The following is a 13809-nucleotide window of genomic DNA, read 5'->3' on the forward strand; positions in this document are numbered from 1 at the left end:
CTCTTGGGGCATAATTTTTTTTCCTTTTCAGAGCTAACCCACCCTCGCAATATCTTAGCTAGAAAAAAAAAACCAAAAGATAATTTAGGCAGGGAAAGATAGGCCTTAGTTAGGAGTAATAACAAGTTCTTATACAGATACCTGCTATAAAAATCATATAAAGAGAATTTAAAATTTTTTTGATAAACTTTTGTGACGTCAGCTCCCAGGAAAATTAAGATAATAAAGTAATCCTAAGGAAGCCAAGACGACGATCTATATCATTTTATTAAGATCCATGCCATTGTGCATGTATAAAATCTTTGTTTACATGTTCTCAAGCAGCAAGAAATTCGCTGATTGAAAATCTCTCTCTCTCTCTCTCTCTCTCTCTCTCTCTCTCTCTCTCTCTCTCTCTCTCTCTGCTGCTCAAGTAAGCATTCTAACCCAAGTGTACGTGGACCCTCTTCAAAGAAAGAACAGCCGACACTAGCTAATTAATTCTGAATACAATAAACCAAATAAAAGAAACACCTCTGTCCCACAATAGATGAGGACAAGTTAAGAGTAATTACGATACAGTGATAAACTGTCGGTCACGAGTGAGGCCTGCTATCCAGACCGAAGCAAACAGTAGTTTTCACCCCTCTGAAAAAGAAGGGGCCAGCACTGGGGCAATGTACTGGGACCAGCCACTCACAAGGATCTTTAAAGAAAAAAACCCAAATTCACTTTTATTCCACAGTGCCAATAATTTGCAGCACTGTCATCACTTGAATAGCTTACTTCTCTCTCTCTCTCTCTCTCTTTTACCTTCCTTTCTCTCTCATTCGATTGTTGCACTCTGCAGGGGGGTGTAGAGTGCCTTTCCTCCCATATAGCCTAGTTGGACTCCAGTAGAGGTCCCTAGGAACACATTGGCACCATAGTTGCCACAAAACAAAACCAAGGGAACACAGAAGAGAAAGTTCTTCTGGGACCCAACCTGCACCAGTGCCTAGGATACTGAGTGCCACCAGTGTGACCTGTACACGGCACACCTGAAACTACAGTGCCACCTTTGAAAGGGTGCCACGTCATTATTGAAGAGACACTTCCTCGCTGCCCAAGCACGCCCAGTCGACCCGGTTAGACGCCCTTCCCACCAGAACCATGGCAGCAGAGCATTATAAAACCTTCCTGGGGCTGGGGACGGCGGCAGGTCTCACCGGCTCGGAACTTACCACCTGGGTTAAGGAGCAAGTGGACGACTTGGCCAAGCAGGAGAAGGAAGAAAGACTCGAGCAGAGGAAGTATGAAGAGGAAAGAGAAGAAAGAAGGAGACAGCATGAGTTAGCCTGCAAGGAAACTGAGTTAGCCCTAAAGGAGAAGGAGCTCGAGCTTGAGAGAGCGAAAATGGAGAATGCCGAAGCTATGGCTAGCCATCAAGCCTCCAGTCCTACACCTGCTGCATCAAACGCTCCATTTCGAGCATCAATTCCCTAGTCCTCAAGTGGACTGAGGACGAGCCAGAAGCATGGCTGGAGGAGATCGAGGCTCTTTTCGATAATTACAGCACCATGGAGACGGAGAGAGCCTTAATACTAGCAAGCATATGGAGGGAAAAGCTACAGGCAGCGCTTAGCTCACTGGAGAAGAGCCAGAGGCAACATGGCGGAAGTTCAGAGAGTCATTACCAAGGCCTACGAGATAACCCCAGAAAAATGGAGACAACGGTTCCGAGGTCTTGCCAGGAAGTCGGCTGGTCTTGGACGGAATGGGCGTCACAAAACCCAGTCCGTACACGCTGGTTCGACTGGCCTGCACGACGCTTGAGGATCTCTTCAATCGACCATGCTAGAAGACCTTTTCCAATGTGTGCCAGGGCCCCTTGCGTACATCTTAACGATAAACAGCCCTCCACACTTATGGAAGCTTTTGTCGCATGGCTGATTCGTGGAAACTTTCAATCAGTCGCATAGCACCTCTCAGAAGCTAATCATCCTCCGGCCTACCTCTCTCAAACTCCACTCGCCTCAAGAATGGACTGCCTAGCAAGACCCTGTGCAACTATTGCAAGAAGGGGGCCACGCTGAAGCTGAATGCCGATACAAACTAGGCACTAATAAGCAGCCTAACCCTACCAGCCAGAACTCCGCTCCCGATTCATCCGCTCACCCCCTCTCCTCCAACAGTTACTGCAGGCCACCGAGCCCATCCAAAAGGCCCGTGGCAGATCCTGTGGGGCTGCTAGCCACTACAATGCTGGATCTCGGCCTGTCCACATCATGTCCCCACCACCAAATTTGTCAACCTAATCAGCACTTCATTTCTGGCGGCTGGTCCGCATCGATCTTTACCCCGAGAGACTGGAAACCCAGTACATCTCGGTGGCCCTCTTCAGAGCACTAGCCTGCCTGTGACCCTTCCGTCACAGTAGACACCGCGGCAGACATTAGCCTGATCACTAGGGCCCAAGTGCCAGCCGGTGCCATGGTTGACGAAGAAACCCGGTGGGAAATGAAGTGATAGAGGGCCACACCATTACCGTTCCTACGGTCCAACTCCAGGTAATGACACCTTTTGGGGCATGAGCACCTCACCGCTTTGGCGTGGTAGGTGGAATCGCCCGAGTGGTCTTCTTGTTGGGTCGGGATTTTCTCTGCGAAGCCCGCTACTAACGCCACTCCGAGGCCACGTTACCTCCTCCACGAGGCCCCAGTTGTAACTCCCAACAATGACAAACCTCCCCCTTCCGCCCACCAAAGTGGTCCGCGGAAGGGGCGCCACCCAACCTATTTCAGGCCTAGCCCTCTCCAATCGCAAGGGCTGGCCCACCAAGAGGTCCTCCTCCGAAGAGAGATTCAGGAGGAGCAGTACCGCTGCAGGATGTGCAAGCGGCAGACCACTCCACAAATTGGGAGGGCTGCCCAAGCAAGCAACGCCCAGCGGACGCCCCCTGAACAAAACTCTAGGAGAGGCTACGATCTCCTGCTGGGCAGGAATCTGCCGCAGCAAACCCAAGTCGTCCGAGAGGTATTGCACCTCCGACCCTTGTCAGGCATGCCTGACTCTCAACTGCTGCCAGTGCCACTTGCGAGCACTGAGAGCAGTGCCAGACTCGGGTCCGCCACGGACGTTGAGCTACCAATGGAAAAGGCCCTGGCGCCGGGTCCAAATCATGAGGCGAACTTCTCCGGAGATTTAGGATTCCCATGCAGTTGATCATTGCGACTGGAGAGCCTCCAGCACCCAGCTTTTTCTTTGCAAAATTTGACTCCAGGATGAACCCTGGAGGATCGAAATGGTACCTTCCTTGGAAGACCAGGAACTGGCATCCTCGGACGCAGAAGTCGAGATCGCTTCGCTCGGTTGTCGCAGCAGCTGGAGTAGGGAGTCCTCCCGCAGCTTTGCAGTTGCCCCTGACTTCGCCTCCGCTAGCTCCTTCTGGCCTGTCCCCGGTCGGTGCTCTCATCACCTGCTAGGCCAGCTACTGATAGGCCTTGGAGGAACCCAAGAAGAAGAAGAAGGAAGCGAAGAGAGCCCAGTAGTTAAGCTATAAGCTCATCCTGGCACTAGTGCCCTCTCGGCACAGTGCCCTAACATCTAAGAGTGATCCTGGCCCCTTGCCCAGAGGAGGCAGCCAGTGTCTCTCTTCCTTTTACTTGTACCTAGCCTAGCCGCCTTAAAGCATGGTACATCAATTTAGTAGCCTTGTTCTTTCCACTTACCACCGAGCCGCAGTAATCATGTAAGCAGCATAAATAATTTCAGTAATCTTAACTATTGTGAAACGAGCCACGATATACGTGACACATGGCCTCCAAGACCTCAGTGAGGCACCCATTTATCATATGAGTGCAACCTCATGAATTAACTAGTAAATTTAATTGTATTAAATATAAACCATGTTGTAATTTAGTTAGAATATTAACTCTTATGTTGGTGCTACTGTAGGGTTAGATAGGTTAAACTTAGGAATATCATAGAATGTACCACTAGGCTAGGTCTAAAACACATCAAGATTGCAGGAGGTAGCCTATAATAACCGTGAGCACCTTCCAGTACTATTAGAATTAGGTAAAGTAGTGAATACAGCCTGATCCTATCTAGGTTAGGTAGTTCTGTAGGCTAGGTAGGCTAACCAGGACTAATCTGCTCAGGGAAGGAGAGTAACCTACGAGAGGCTAACAGCTTGTTTAGTATAGACCTTCACGCCCAAAAGGAGTGAAGGCCCTCTTAAGGGGGAGCTTTTATAAATATTACTGCTGTTCGCCCTCGATGTATTTAGGTGTAGGAATATTAGTCCGATTGACCTCGACAGAGAACATCTCTGCCCCCGCTGCAGGCCAGGCAATTAAAAATAACAATCACCAAGAGTAGACAAATGGCGCCACATAGGCTGGAAAGTTTATAAACAAAATATGCTAGGGCATTAGGGACCTAAGCCTCAGAGAGGGTTTACGCTCAATGACCCCAGTTATGGTGGCCCTTAAGCTTATTCTATGCATTCGACGCATGCCTTTTGTCAAGGTCGGATTGCCCTGGCGGCGTCGCCTCCTCTGGCGGAACGGCGAGGTCGGGTCAGAGATCCCAGCGTCACTGAACCAGGGTGACGCCTGCGTGCGTGCCGAACGATATTCTTTGTTCTTTATTACTTTTACTCCTACGCCTAACTTAATTAGTGAATTGGGAAGACTGCCAGAATACTGACTCCTGAGGTCCCTCGCTTGCGCAGCGACTCGACATTCACGGTAAGTCCAATTTTGTTGAAGCCTGGGCGATTGACCAGTACTTTTTCTGTATTTCACATTTTTTCTTTGTTTTCTTCCTTCAGCCACCACTTAGGGTATATGTGTTTACGAAGTCTAGATTGTTTCAAAATTATTATATTGTTAGCTTCAACCCGTTATTCCAGTAAAAATACCTAGGATTTAGGTAAGCAAAATCAGGTTAAATTTTTGATGCTTTTGTATGCCTCAAGGTCCAATGTTTGGAAGAACCGCTATGCTTAAAATCAAATTCATCTCAAATATTTTTGTTAAGGTTAATTACCCTTAACTGGCGACCTTTGGCTAATTAACGACTGTCTTTGAGGTTAACTTTGGTTTCATGGCAAAGTTACGGTAATCTTGGTTTGCAGGGCCGTAAAAATTACGTAAATTGAATAATACATGATCAACCAAGACTCATACACAATATATATATATATATATATATATATATATATATATATATATATATATATATATATATATATATATATATATATATATATATATATATATATATATATATATATAACAGATTAAGATAAAAACAGTTGATAGCAGTATTTTTGATTATTCAGACTAGGTATGTGTTGCTTTATCATCAATGTTTCCAAGGTCAAAAGGTCATTTGCATAGCAATTTTTGGGCAATAATTTCAAGTCTCCATCAACTCCCTACCCTTTTCTATCCATGGTTCCAATAAAAGTGAATAGTAACATTTCTGCTTCTTTGTGAAATGAAATCAGCATTAACCCATAACTTGAAATTTTTCTAATTAATTCAAAGCATTCACAAGAAACTTAGGACTAACTGAATTTACTAGTAATACCAATATCGCCTGGGTTATTAAATGCATAAAACTATTTCAAAATGTGAATGTATCAAAAAGAAAATACTAATAATACACAGGCCATCTGTTTCATGTTACCTTATATGCTGGTTATTATATCTTGGAGGCATTGTAGATCAGAAGGAGCACATGGAAGAAGGTCTAATGGAGACCCTGTCAACCAAGAAGTAGGCTTTCCTTCACCAGCACTGTTCCAAACCATTGCAGTTGGACAATCCAGGGTAATGGCCTGTACATCGAAAGAAGAAATTCATATATAAATAAGCTGTCTGTCATTTTTACGTTCCTTAAAAATAACTATACTAATTAGGATTCACAGATACAACAAATATTTTTGCTAATGCCTGTTGGGTGAAGAGCCCTAACACCTTATCACTTTATGAGTTGTTAATCAGATGGTTGAGACAAGCTTCAGTGTCGAAGGCTACTGTCTCACCAACCAACAAGCATTACATTTTCACCCGATAGGCCAGAGTATGTCTGCCAATTGGTGAAGTAGGGCTGAGGACAATTAAAATTCTGATAGGGCCATATGCATAGAACTTGAAAAAGTAACAAATTTTTATGTGCCTACATGAATTAGAAACCTATTTTTCCTGGTAATTCCACACAGCTACTTGAAGAAATAGCAGGACTTGTTCATTCTTCTACTGTTATTTTCAGTCAACTGAAACCATCCTCACCTCAGGTGAACTATAACTTTGGTTAGCCTCACAAAATTCTAAATCATCTTTAAGATTCCATGAATTTAAAATAATTTTTAAGTTTCAGAGATCAAATATATTTTAACCAAACCACGGCTACTAAGAGTGCTGCCTTAACTAGCAAGGTAGTGTTTATAATGAGTGGCAAAGGAAATATTCCACTTCTCACTTGTCAAATGCTCTCACTATTTCATTCAGACTGCAGATCAGGAATCAATAAAATGTACCTAGTTTTTTGTGTCCATAAAACTAACAGAGCTCTCAGAAAAATCAAATGGCTATTTACAAGGCGACAGATTAGAAGGACTCCTTGCTTACAGCCTCAACTACCTGCAGAACTCAAGTTGATAATCAGTACCTAAAACTTGATTGAGATCTAGGATATCTACTTCAATTATTTCATACACATAAGCCTCAGATATTACATGTGTGATTTGTGTAGTTGTCCTTAGCTATCGTGATTCTGAACTACACTTTCATACACTGGCATAAAATAAGCTTTCCCTCACAATCAATGGGCAACAACAGGGTGGACTGTAATCTTGAATGATGGTGATGATAATTATGCTTATGACTAACAACCTAACCAAGGTGGTAAAAAATCTGAGTGATACACTAGAACTGAGGTTACGATTTTTTTTTTTTATTTACTATATTTACTCTACATCAAAATTTTTCAAGATGTAAGATTCATGACATCAATCTATAAAGACTGCCTAATATTTAAAACATCAACAAAACAGCAGGCTCCACACTATTTTAGCTCAGCTGGGCAGAACGCTATAATGAGAAGCACAGAACATGGTTTATGACTTTGTACAGCACAACATTCAAGTAGTTGGCCATTGTCTCCGTTCACACTCCATAAGAACACATAGGATACATATTCCATGTAGTGACAGCTTAATTGCATTACAGAGTTCAGTGCCTATGAACTCTGAATGATTAAATACTGTGACTCCCAGTTGCCCTAAAAGTTCATTTTATTGTGAATCTTCAGGAAGCTGTTTGGTGTATTGTATTAGTGTTGTGAGGCTGTTAAAAAAAAAGTGCAATGGACAGTTTCAAGTGCCAACAGAATTGCTAAGGTTTTGGATTTGCCCAGCTGACTACATCTATGGTCCTACCAATAATTAATGACATTTTTGTAGTGGGGCAGGCATAATCATATGGCTACCAAGAGGATCAATAACATGCAAGCTGCCCTACACGCAGATGGAGAGGGTCCTGATCATCTAGATTAAGTACATGCCTAAGAGGTAGGCCCTTTGTTGGCCGAGTCGGTTGAGCTTTTAGACCGTCATTCGATGGGCCGGAGTTCAATTCCGCCACGGCTGATGAAGAGTTAGAGGAATTTATTTCTGGTGATAGAAATTCATTTCTCGCTATAATGTGGTTCGGATTCCACAATAAGCTGTAGGTCCCATTGCTAAGTAACCAATTGGTTCTTAGCCACGTAAAATAAGTCTAATCCTTCGGGCCAGCCCTAGGAGAGCTGTTAATCAGCTCAGTGGTCTGGTAAAACTAAGGTATACTTAACTTTTTCTACAAAGATGATAATGAAGAATTCTTTACCTTAGCTTATTAAGTGCAGTCTTAAAAAACTCAAAGAGCATGTTCAAGGACCAGATCACTTGGATCTTCCCAAGTCACTTCTTGCAAAATAGCTTTTAACAACACTGGGCACAGCTGCTAGCTGATGAAGATCCTAATATGATTTGTGACAGTGCATGGTATACAGACACAAGCAAGTCCTTGATTCCAGAGAAACAAGACTTATGGAGATGCCTCTTAAGAACTTTGTCTCCTGGGAGGATACCCTGGGATTCAAGACAACCAAGGAATGTATCTACATTTAATAGCTCTGATGAAAATAGTGATCTCAAGCTAATGGTCTTTTCCATTACCATTCAATGAAACTAAGGGATTTGTTAAGAAGCATCCCTATGAAACTTGGAATCTACCTAAGACAAGGATGGTGACATCCGATAACCACTGCTACAAGGTTAGCAATGCTTGAGCAGTATGCTAGATGGAATTAATTTCCATATGATTCCTCCACCTCATACATAATGCTTCTAGTTATCCAAGGGCCATGGAGGACTGATTAGAGTACAATATCAATGTGTTGTTCTTGTCTCTTAACATCGCCCTATCATCCAACACATGGAACAAGGAATCATCTCAGCACTCAAAGAATATGTAAGTAGATAGTCTAGTGTCTCAATAATTACCCTGACAGAATAGTAAAAAGAGCTTGCAAAGAACTTTAAGAATTTCAGTGCATTGACAACTTTAGTCGCAAATTAGAATTTGCACCTCTTCATGACAGCAAGCCAAGTGACAAACATTAACCTTATAATCCCATGCAGATGATGAATTTGGCCATCAACTGCTTGTTATCTGTTAACAATATTATGAAATACTGCTGAAAATACACATCCAAAAGCTTTCTCATCATTACCAAGGATATGATAGGTTTTTGTTAGTTTTGTGATGTGTGCAAAGTCATGATACTGTATATAACTGTTTTATGTCAAATATTTCAATAGTATCAATTCTGAGCATTGTATCTCTAATAGGTGAAAAACAGTTTAAGAGCTCAGCTGCCAACAGAGTCCGCTAAAAGGAGGTCCCTTCTGGACTATAGAGGGGTCCCTCCTGAACCTCAGGAGGGGTGAAAACCAGTTTTTTACCATCTCTCTCTCTCTCTCTCTCTCTCTCTCTCTCTCTCTCTCTCTCTCTCTCTCTCTCTCTCTCTCTCTCTCTCTCTCTCTCTCTCTCTCTCTCTCTGTGTTATTATTTAATCTTATTACATATTTAATCTTACAGTGTTATTATTATTATCATTATTTAATCTTATTAATCTTAATATTAAATATTTGAAAATTAGTAAATAATTTTTTAATCATAAAAAAATCTATTTATCATGAAAATAACGTCAAAATACTAGTTACAGTCCTACATACAGTGTGTTCTATCCTGCCTTAAAATAGCCACAAGAAAGGTAAAGGAGAATTTAACTGGAAGCAAACTACATACTTTTGCAACTAATTCATAAAGAAACCACCTCTTTGTATCATTCCTTGTTTTGAGGTATATCATAACCACAAAATAAAAAAGAAGTGTTGTCACTGTGGAAAATTACAATATTAATTGTGTACATAAAAGGTAGTCAAGTGTTACTAATAGACATAAAAAAAAAAAATTTTTGTATCCTCTTCATTGTTTCCCCCTTTTGTAAACAATATAGAAGAGACCTTCACAACACAATTTGGGGTATAACACACACACACACACACACACACACACACACACACACACACACACACACACAAAGACCAGTGAGTATACTAAAAGGATCTTTAGTGCTAATAATAGATGATTTATTGAATATATATCTCTCTAAAATTAAATTCAGAATTTTCTACTGGGTCAGAAATATAATTATCAGACCCAGGAGTCTTTAATAATGTCACTGGGTTCTGAGGTAGGATAAACCATAGCCACAGCCATATTTTAAGTTATGAAAAGAAAGAAGTCTGATCATGGGGCTCATGACAATAGTCAGGGCTGACTCTCAAACGTCCACTCCCTACTGTACCTCAAACGAATGGTACCATTATGAGTAGGGTGGCTCAAGTGTAGGCTAAATATACTTGATAGGACTAAGAGCACTGCATGAATATGATCATACCTACTCTCATCATCTTGGCAGGCAAGCCAGATAGAATGACAAGAGTCCTATCCCCATACACAAGAACACCCCCTGGAATCTACAAGCCAGTTCCAAGAAACAGTCCTGCCCTAAAATATTAATATTGCTAGCATACCAAAAACGATCAGGTCCAAAATTTTCGGGTGGTTGACGAGATACAAAAGCTCTAACTATTAGCTTTGAAGATGTACTCCAATCCTAGCAATGGAATCTCTTCTTGGTAACTCAAGACAGTGACTAGACAGAGTGGTTGGACAGCAAGATGAGACGCTGAAGTAACAAAGAGAAATAAAGATTCCAGAGATACGTTTAGATTCTAACCTTGCCCATCACATGGCTTCAACACAGAATATAAATCTTCTAAGGTGAAAAAATGTCACTTCAACTAAGTATTCTGTCATTGAAAGGGTACTGGGATGAACTATTAAAAGGGAAGCTGGAGATGAGTAGAGATTTGGGGAAGACAAAGCAAACGAGAGACTTGAGCGCCAAAATTTCACAGACGCCCTCTGCATGATTCAGTGTTGAAGACAATGTTGATAATAATCTTATATTGTGGCAAAGTACTTATCCCTGTTTGCCATGATAACTTCCTGGATGCACAACTGCAATTTTCACATCATACAATTTAAAATTTTAAATTTTATGATATTCTGCTCCAACTTGATCTATGGTCTTAATTGCTTTTCTAAAATCCATAAATTCTAACTATGATCCAATAGGTCCTAATCAGTCATTCTGAGGTCTTAACAGCCAATTTCCATCCCACATAAATTACTATTCACTGTAAGTACAGTATTGGGTTTGAGGAGATGAATTTATTTTTCAATAAACCAAATTTCATTTTTCACGCAAACCCTTTACTTCTAACAGGACTGGCCATTCCCGGCAACACTCATCTTTCACAGGTTATGATCCGAATACAAAAGAAGTGAGCTGCTAGAGACCTAGGATCCTCATGTAAAGGATTGCTTGTTGCCATAGGTCTACAGTACTTTCTTTGATGAAAGACTGATGGATTTGGAATACTAACTGCAGTATAAGATTTAGGCCAATGGCCAAGCGCTGGGACCTATGAGGTCATTCGGCAGTGAAAGGAAAATTGAGTGTAAAGGAGGTTTGAAGGTGTAACAGGAGGAAAACCTTGTAGTTATACCATGAACAATTGTTTGGAGAGGGTGGAGAGTAAGATGGAAGACAGAACATGAATTAAAGTACAGTAAAAAGGAATGAAAAGGGTTGCAGCTATGGGCTGAAGGGACGCTGCAAATAACCTTAAGTAATGCCTAAAGTGCAATACCTCAGGTGCACTAACGGCACTAACTCCCCCTATGAGAGGCAGATCTGGAATTTTCTCAACACACAAAATGGACAGTAATCAGTGTTAAACATCTTCCAAACATCACCATATTAATCAAAACAGCTAATGCACTGCAGAAGCTCTCCAAATAATTAAACCGAGGACACTGTCAAAAGAGATTTGAAAATCATGTGAACAAATGATATTCATACTGAATTTCAAGCATTGTTTAAATATCTACATGTTAAGACACAAGTCAATGTACATGAAGTAAGAAAATGAATATTGTATAGGTACCTAAAAAATATACATTTTTCTAAATAAAAGAAAATCCAAAAATTGTATAAAGATAGAAACTATACCTGTATGAAACATGATGTAGCCAATACAATAGGCCGATGCTGATGACAAGCTAAAAGTTCCTGGAAGGTTGCTGCTAACGGATTAATGTTTGCACTCGTAGACTGGGTTCCACTTGACCCTTGACCATTTACCGCCAATCTGTAGAGGAAATAAATACGTATAATGCTTCACACTAACACTCACAGAATGCTGACAGCAATCATATTCATGAGTTGTTCCAAATACACAACTTTGAATGGAGATTAAGCAAAAAGGTATTATTCACTCCTTACCTCTATTCAAAAACAGCATACAGTATCATACAAAAAAATTAAAAGCATAAAAAAGTTTTCTCCCTATTGCATATCCTATTCTGGTAATAAACCCTCTTGGGAACTAAATCTTTCAAGATTCTTAATATAACTAATATTACTTCCATTTTCCCTCCAGACTCAACAGGCTAATCAATTTGACATTTACTGTAGAAGTATGTAAATTGAGAAGTAACCCTAAATTTGAGTTCAATACTGTTCTCAAAACTATAAAATAAAGTTCCCAACTGACTGTAAAAAGCTCACAAACAGCTTACAAACACTTGAAGTTTACTCGAGTTTTACAGTTTCTTTTAAAACTAAATAAAAAATTATCCAAATTCCCTGCCTCCTCCCTAAGGGAATTCTGCTTATTGATGTGGTAGAGAACATTAGTAATGACTGGACTCAACCCTGTGGCTTGCCTGACCAAAAAATTTTTAACTGCAAAAAATTTTTGTCAAAAGAAAGTTTATATCATGGTATTTTTCCAGACTTAAGTGTAGAAGTAAAATCCCACTACAGTAGAAATCCTATGATGTGGTACTATTGGGACAGGTCATACCAAATAACAAATCTTCAGAAATGATGGATCACCCATCTATTCAGTTCCTATTGGTTTTGTTGGTCAAATATACGCAATTTTTCCTGGCAATTATAACTGCTACCAACATTAATGTTACAAGTAACCAAACTGCATGCTTAAAAAAATATAATCCTACAAAACAAAATCTTACAACATTCCAATGTATAATATTGTACTGTCTTAAAAGCAACAAATGCCCTTTACCATATTACTATAGTACAAACAATCCTCCAACCCTACCAGTTACTGACATGCTTTTCTGGTTAATTATAAACTATTCTTTGTGACAATCTTTCACATTACAACTAAAATGTTTTATTAAAAATGTGATGCCTAAACACACAACTCCAAAAGTCAACCATCCTTTAACCACTCCAAAACTATGTCAACTTGTCACCTACCTTTATTCTACTATTTACACAAAGTACAAAAGAATCAGGAGCAGAATAGCAGCTCTGGATCTACAACTTACAGAGCCTCAGTCTCTAGTCAACAAGCTCCAAAGGTTAAAGCTCACCAACTTCCAAGGGCTCAGGGTCATCCAACTCTAGGAAATGAGACTTAATACTTGTACTATGCTGAATGGGCTGTGACTGAGGTTCAAGGGTTGATGTAGACAATGGGAAGGGAGGGAGAGATGAGGGAGCAGAGGCTCGTTTCACAGCTTTCTTAAATCACCCATAAATACAGGCTTGCTTGATATTCTTTTTATTGTTGTCTCTTTCTTTTCTTCTTCTAGCATATCATCTTTATACACCAAGTCAACTGGGTCACTGCTGAATCAGAAAGTTGGGTAAAACACGCTGGTATGCAAGCAGTTAGCTTGCCCAGGTAATTCCTCGGGTGCAGTGGCCCTCAGGTTCTAACTTCTTTTCTGACTTGTAGGGCCTAGTGGGCAGCACCCTTGCCTTTCAACTGAAAGACCTGGGTTCGATCCTGATGTGAGTCAGAAATTTCTATACAGTATATATATGCAGTATATATATCACTACATCAATTTTGATGCGTTTTCCTTTTACAAATTTGACGAAAATCTGCCATCGTGCGCAGTTTACCAGAGTTTCAAGCACCTCATGAGGTGCCTTAAACTTTTTAAGCTATTGCTCAGAAGCACGAGCAATTCCTATTCTTTATTCACTGGAAATGAAGCAATTGCTGATAATTTCTAAGCATATGCTTGACTTGAACAACTGCTCTATGCATTTGCTGTTATCAAAAGCAATTGCTAGATTTTGTAAAACACAACAGGAAAAGAGAAAAAAAAATAA

General features: G+C 40.7%; 1 pseudogene; it reads right to left on the minus strand.

Moving 5' to 3' along the window:
- The window catches only part of LOC136835260 (mediator of RNA polymerase II transcription subunit 12-like protein), a 195010-nt pseudogene that overhangs the window by 146835 nt on the left and 34366 nt on the right, over nucleotides 1-13809 (minus strand).

The sequence above is a fragment of the Macrobrachium rosenbergii genome, chromosome 55 (genome assembly GCF_040412425.1).
Source record: "Macrobrachium rosenbergii isolate ZJJX-2024 chromosome 55, ASM4041242v1, whole genome shotgun sequence".
Classification (NCBI taxonomy): domain Eukaryota; kingdom Metazoa; phylum Arthropoda; class Malacostraca; order Decapoda; family Palaemonidae; genus Macrobrachium; species Macrobrachium rosenbergii.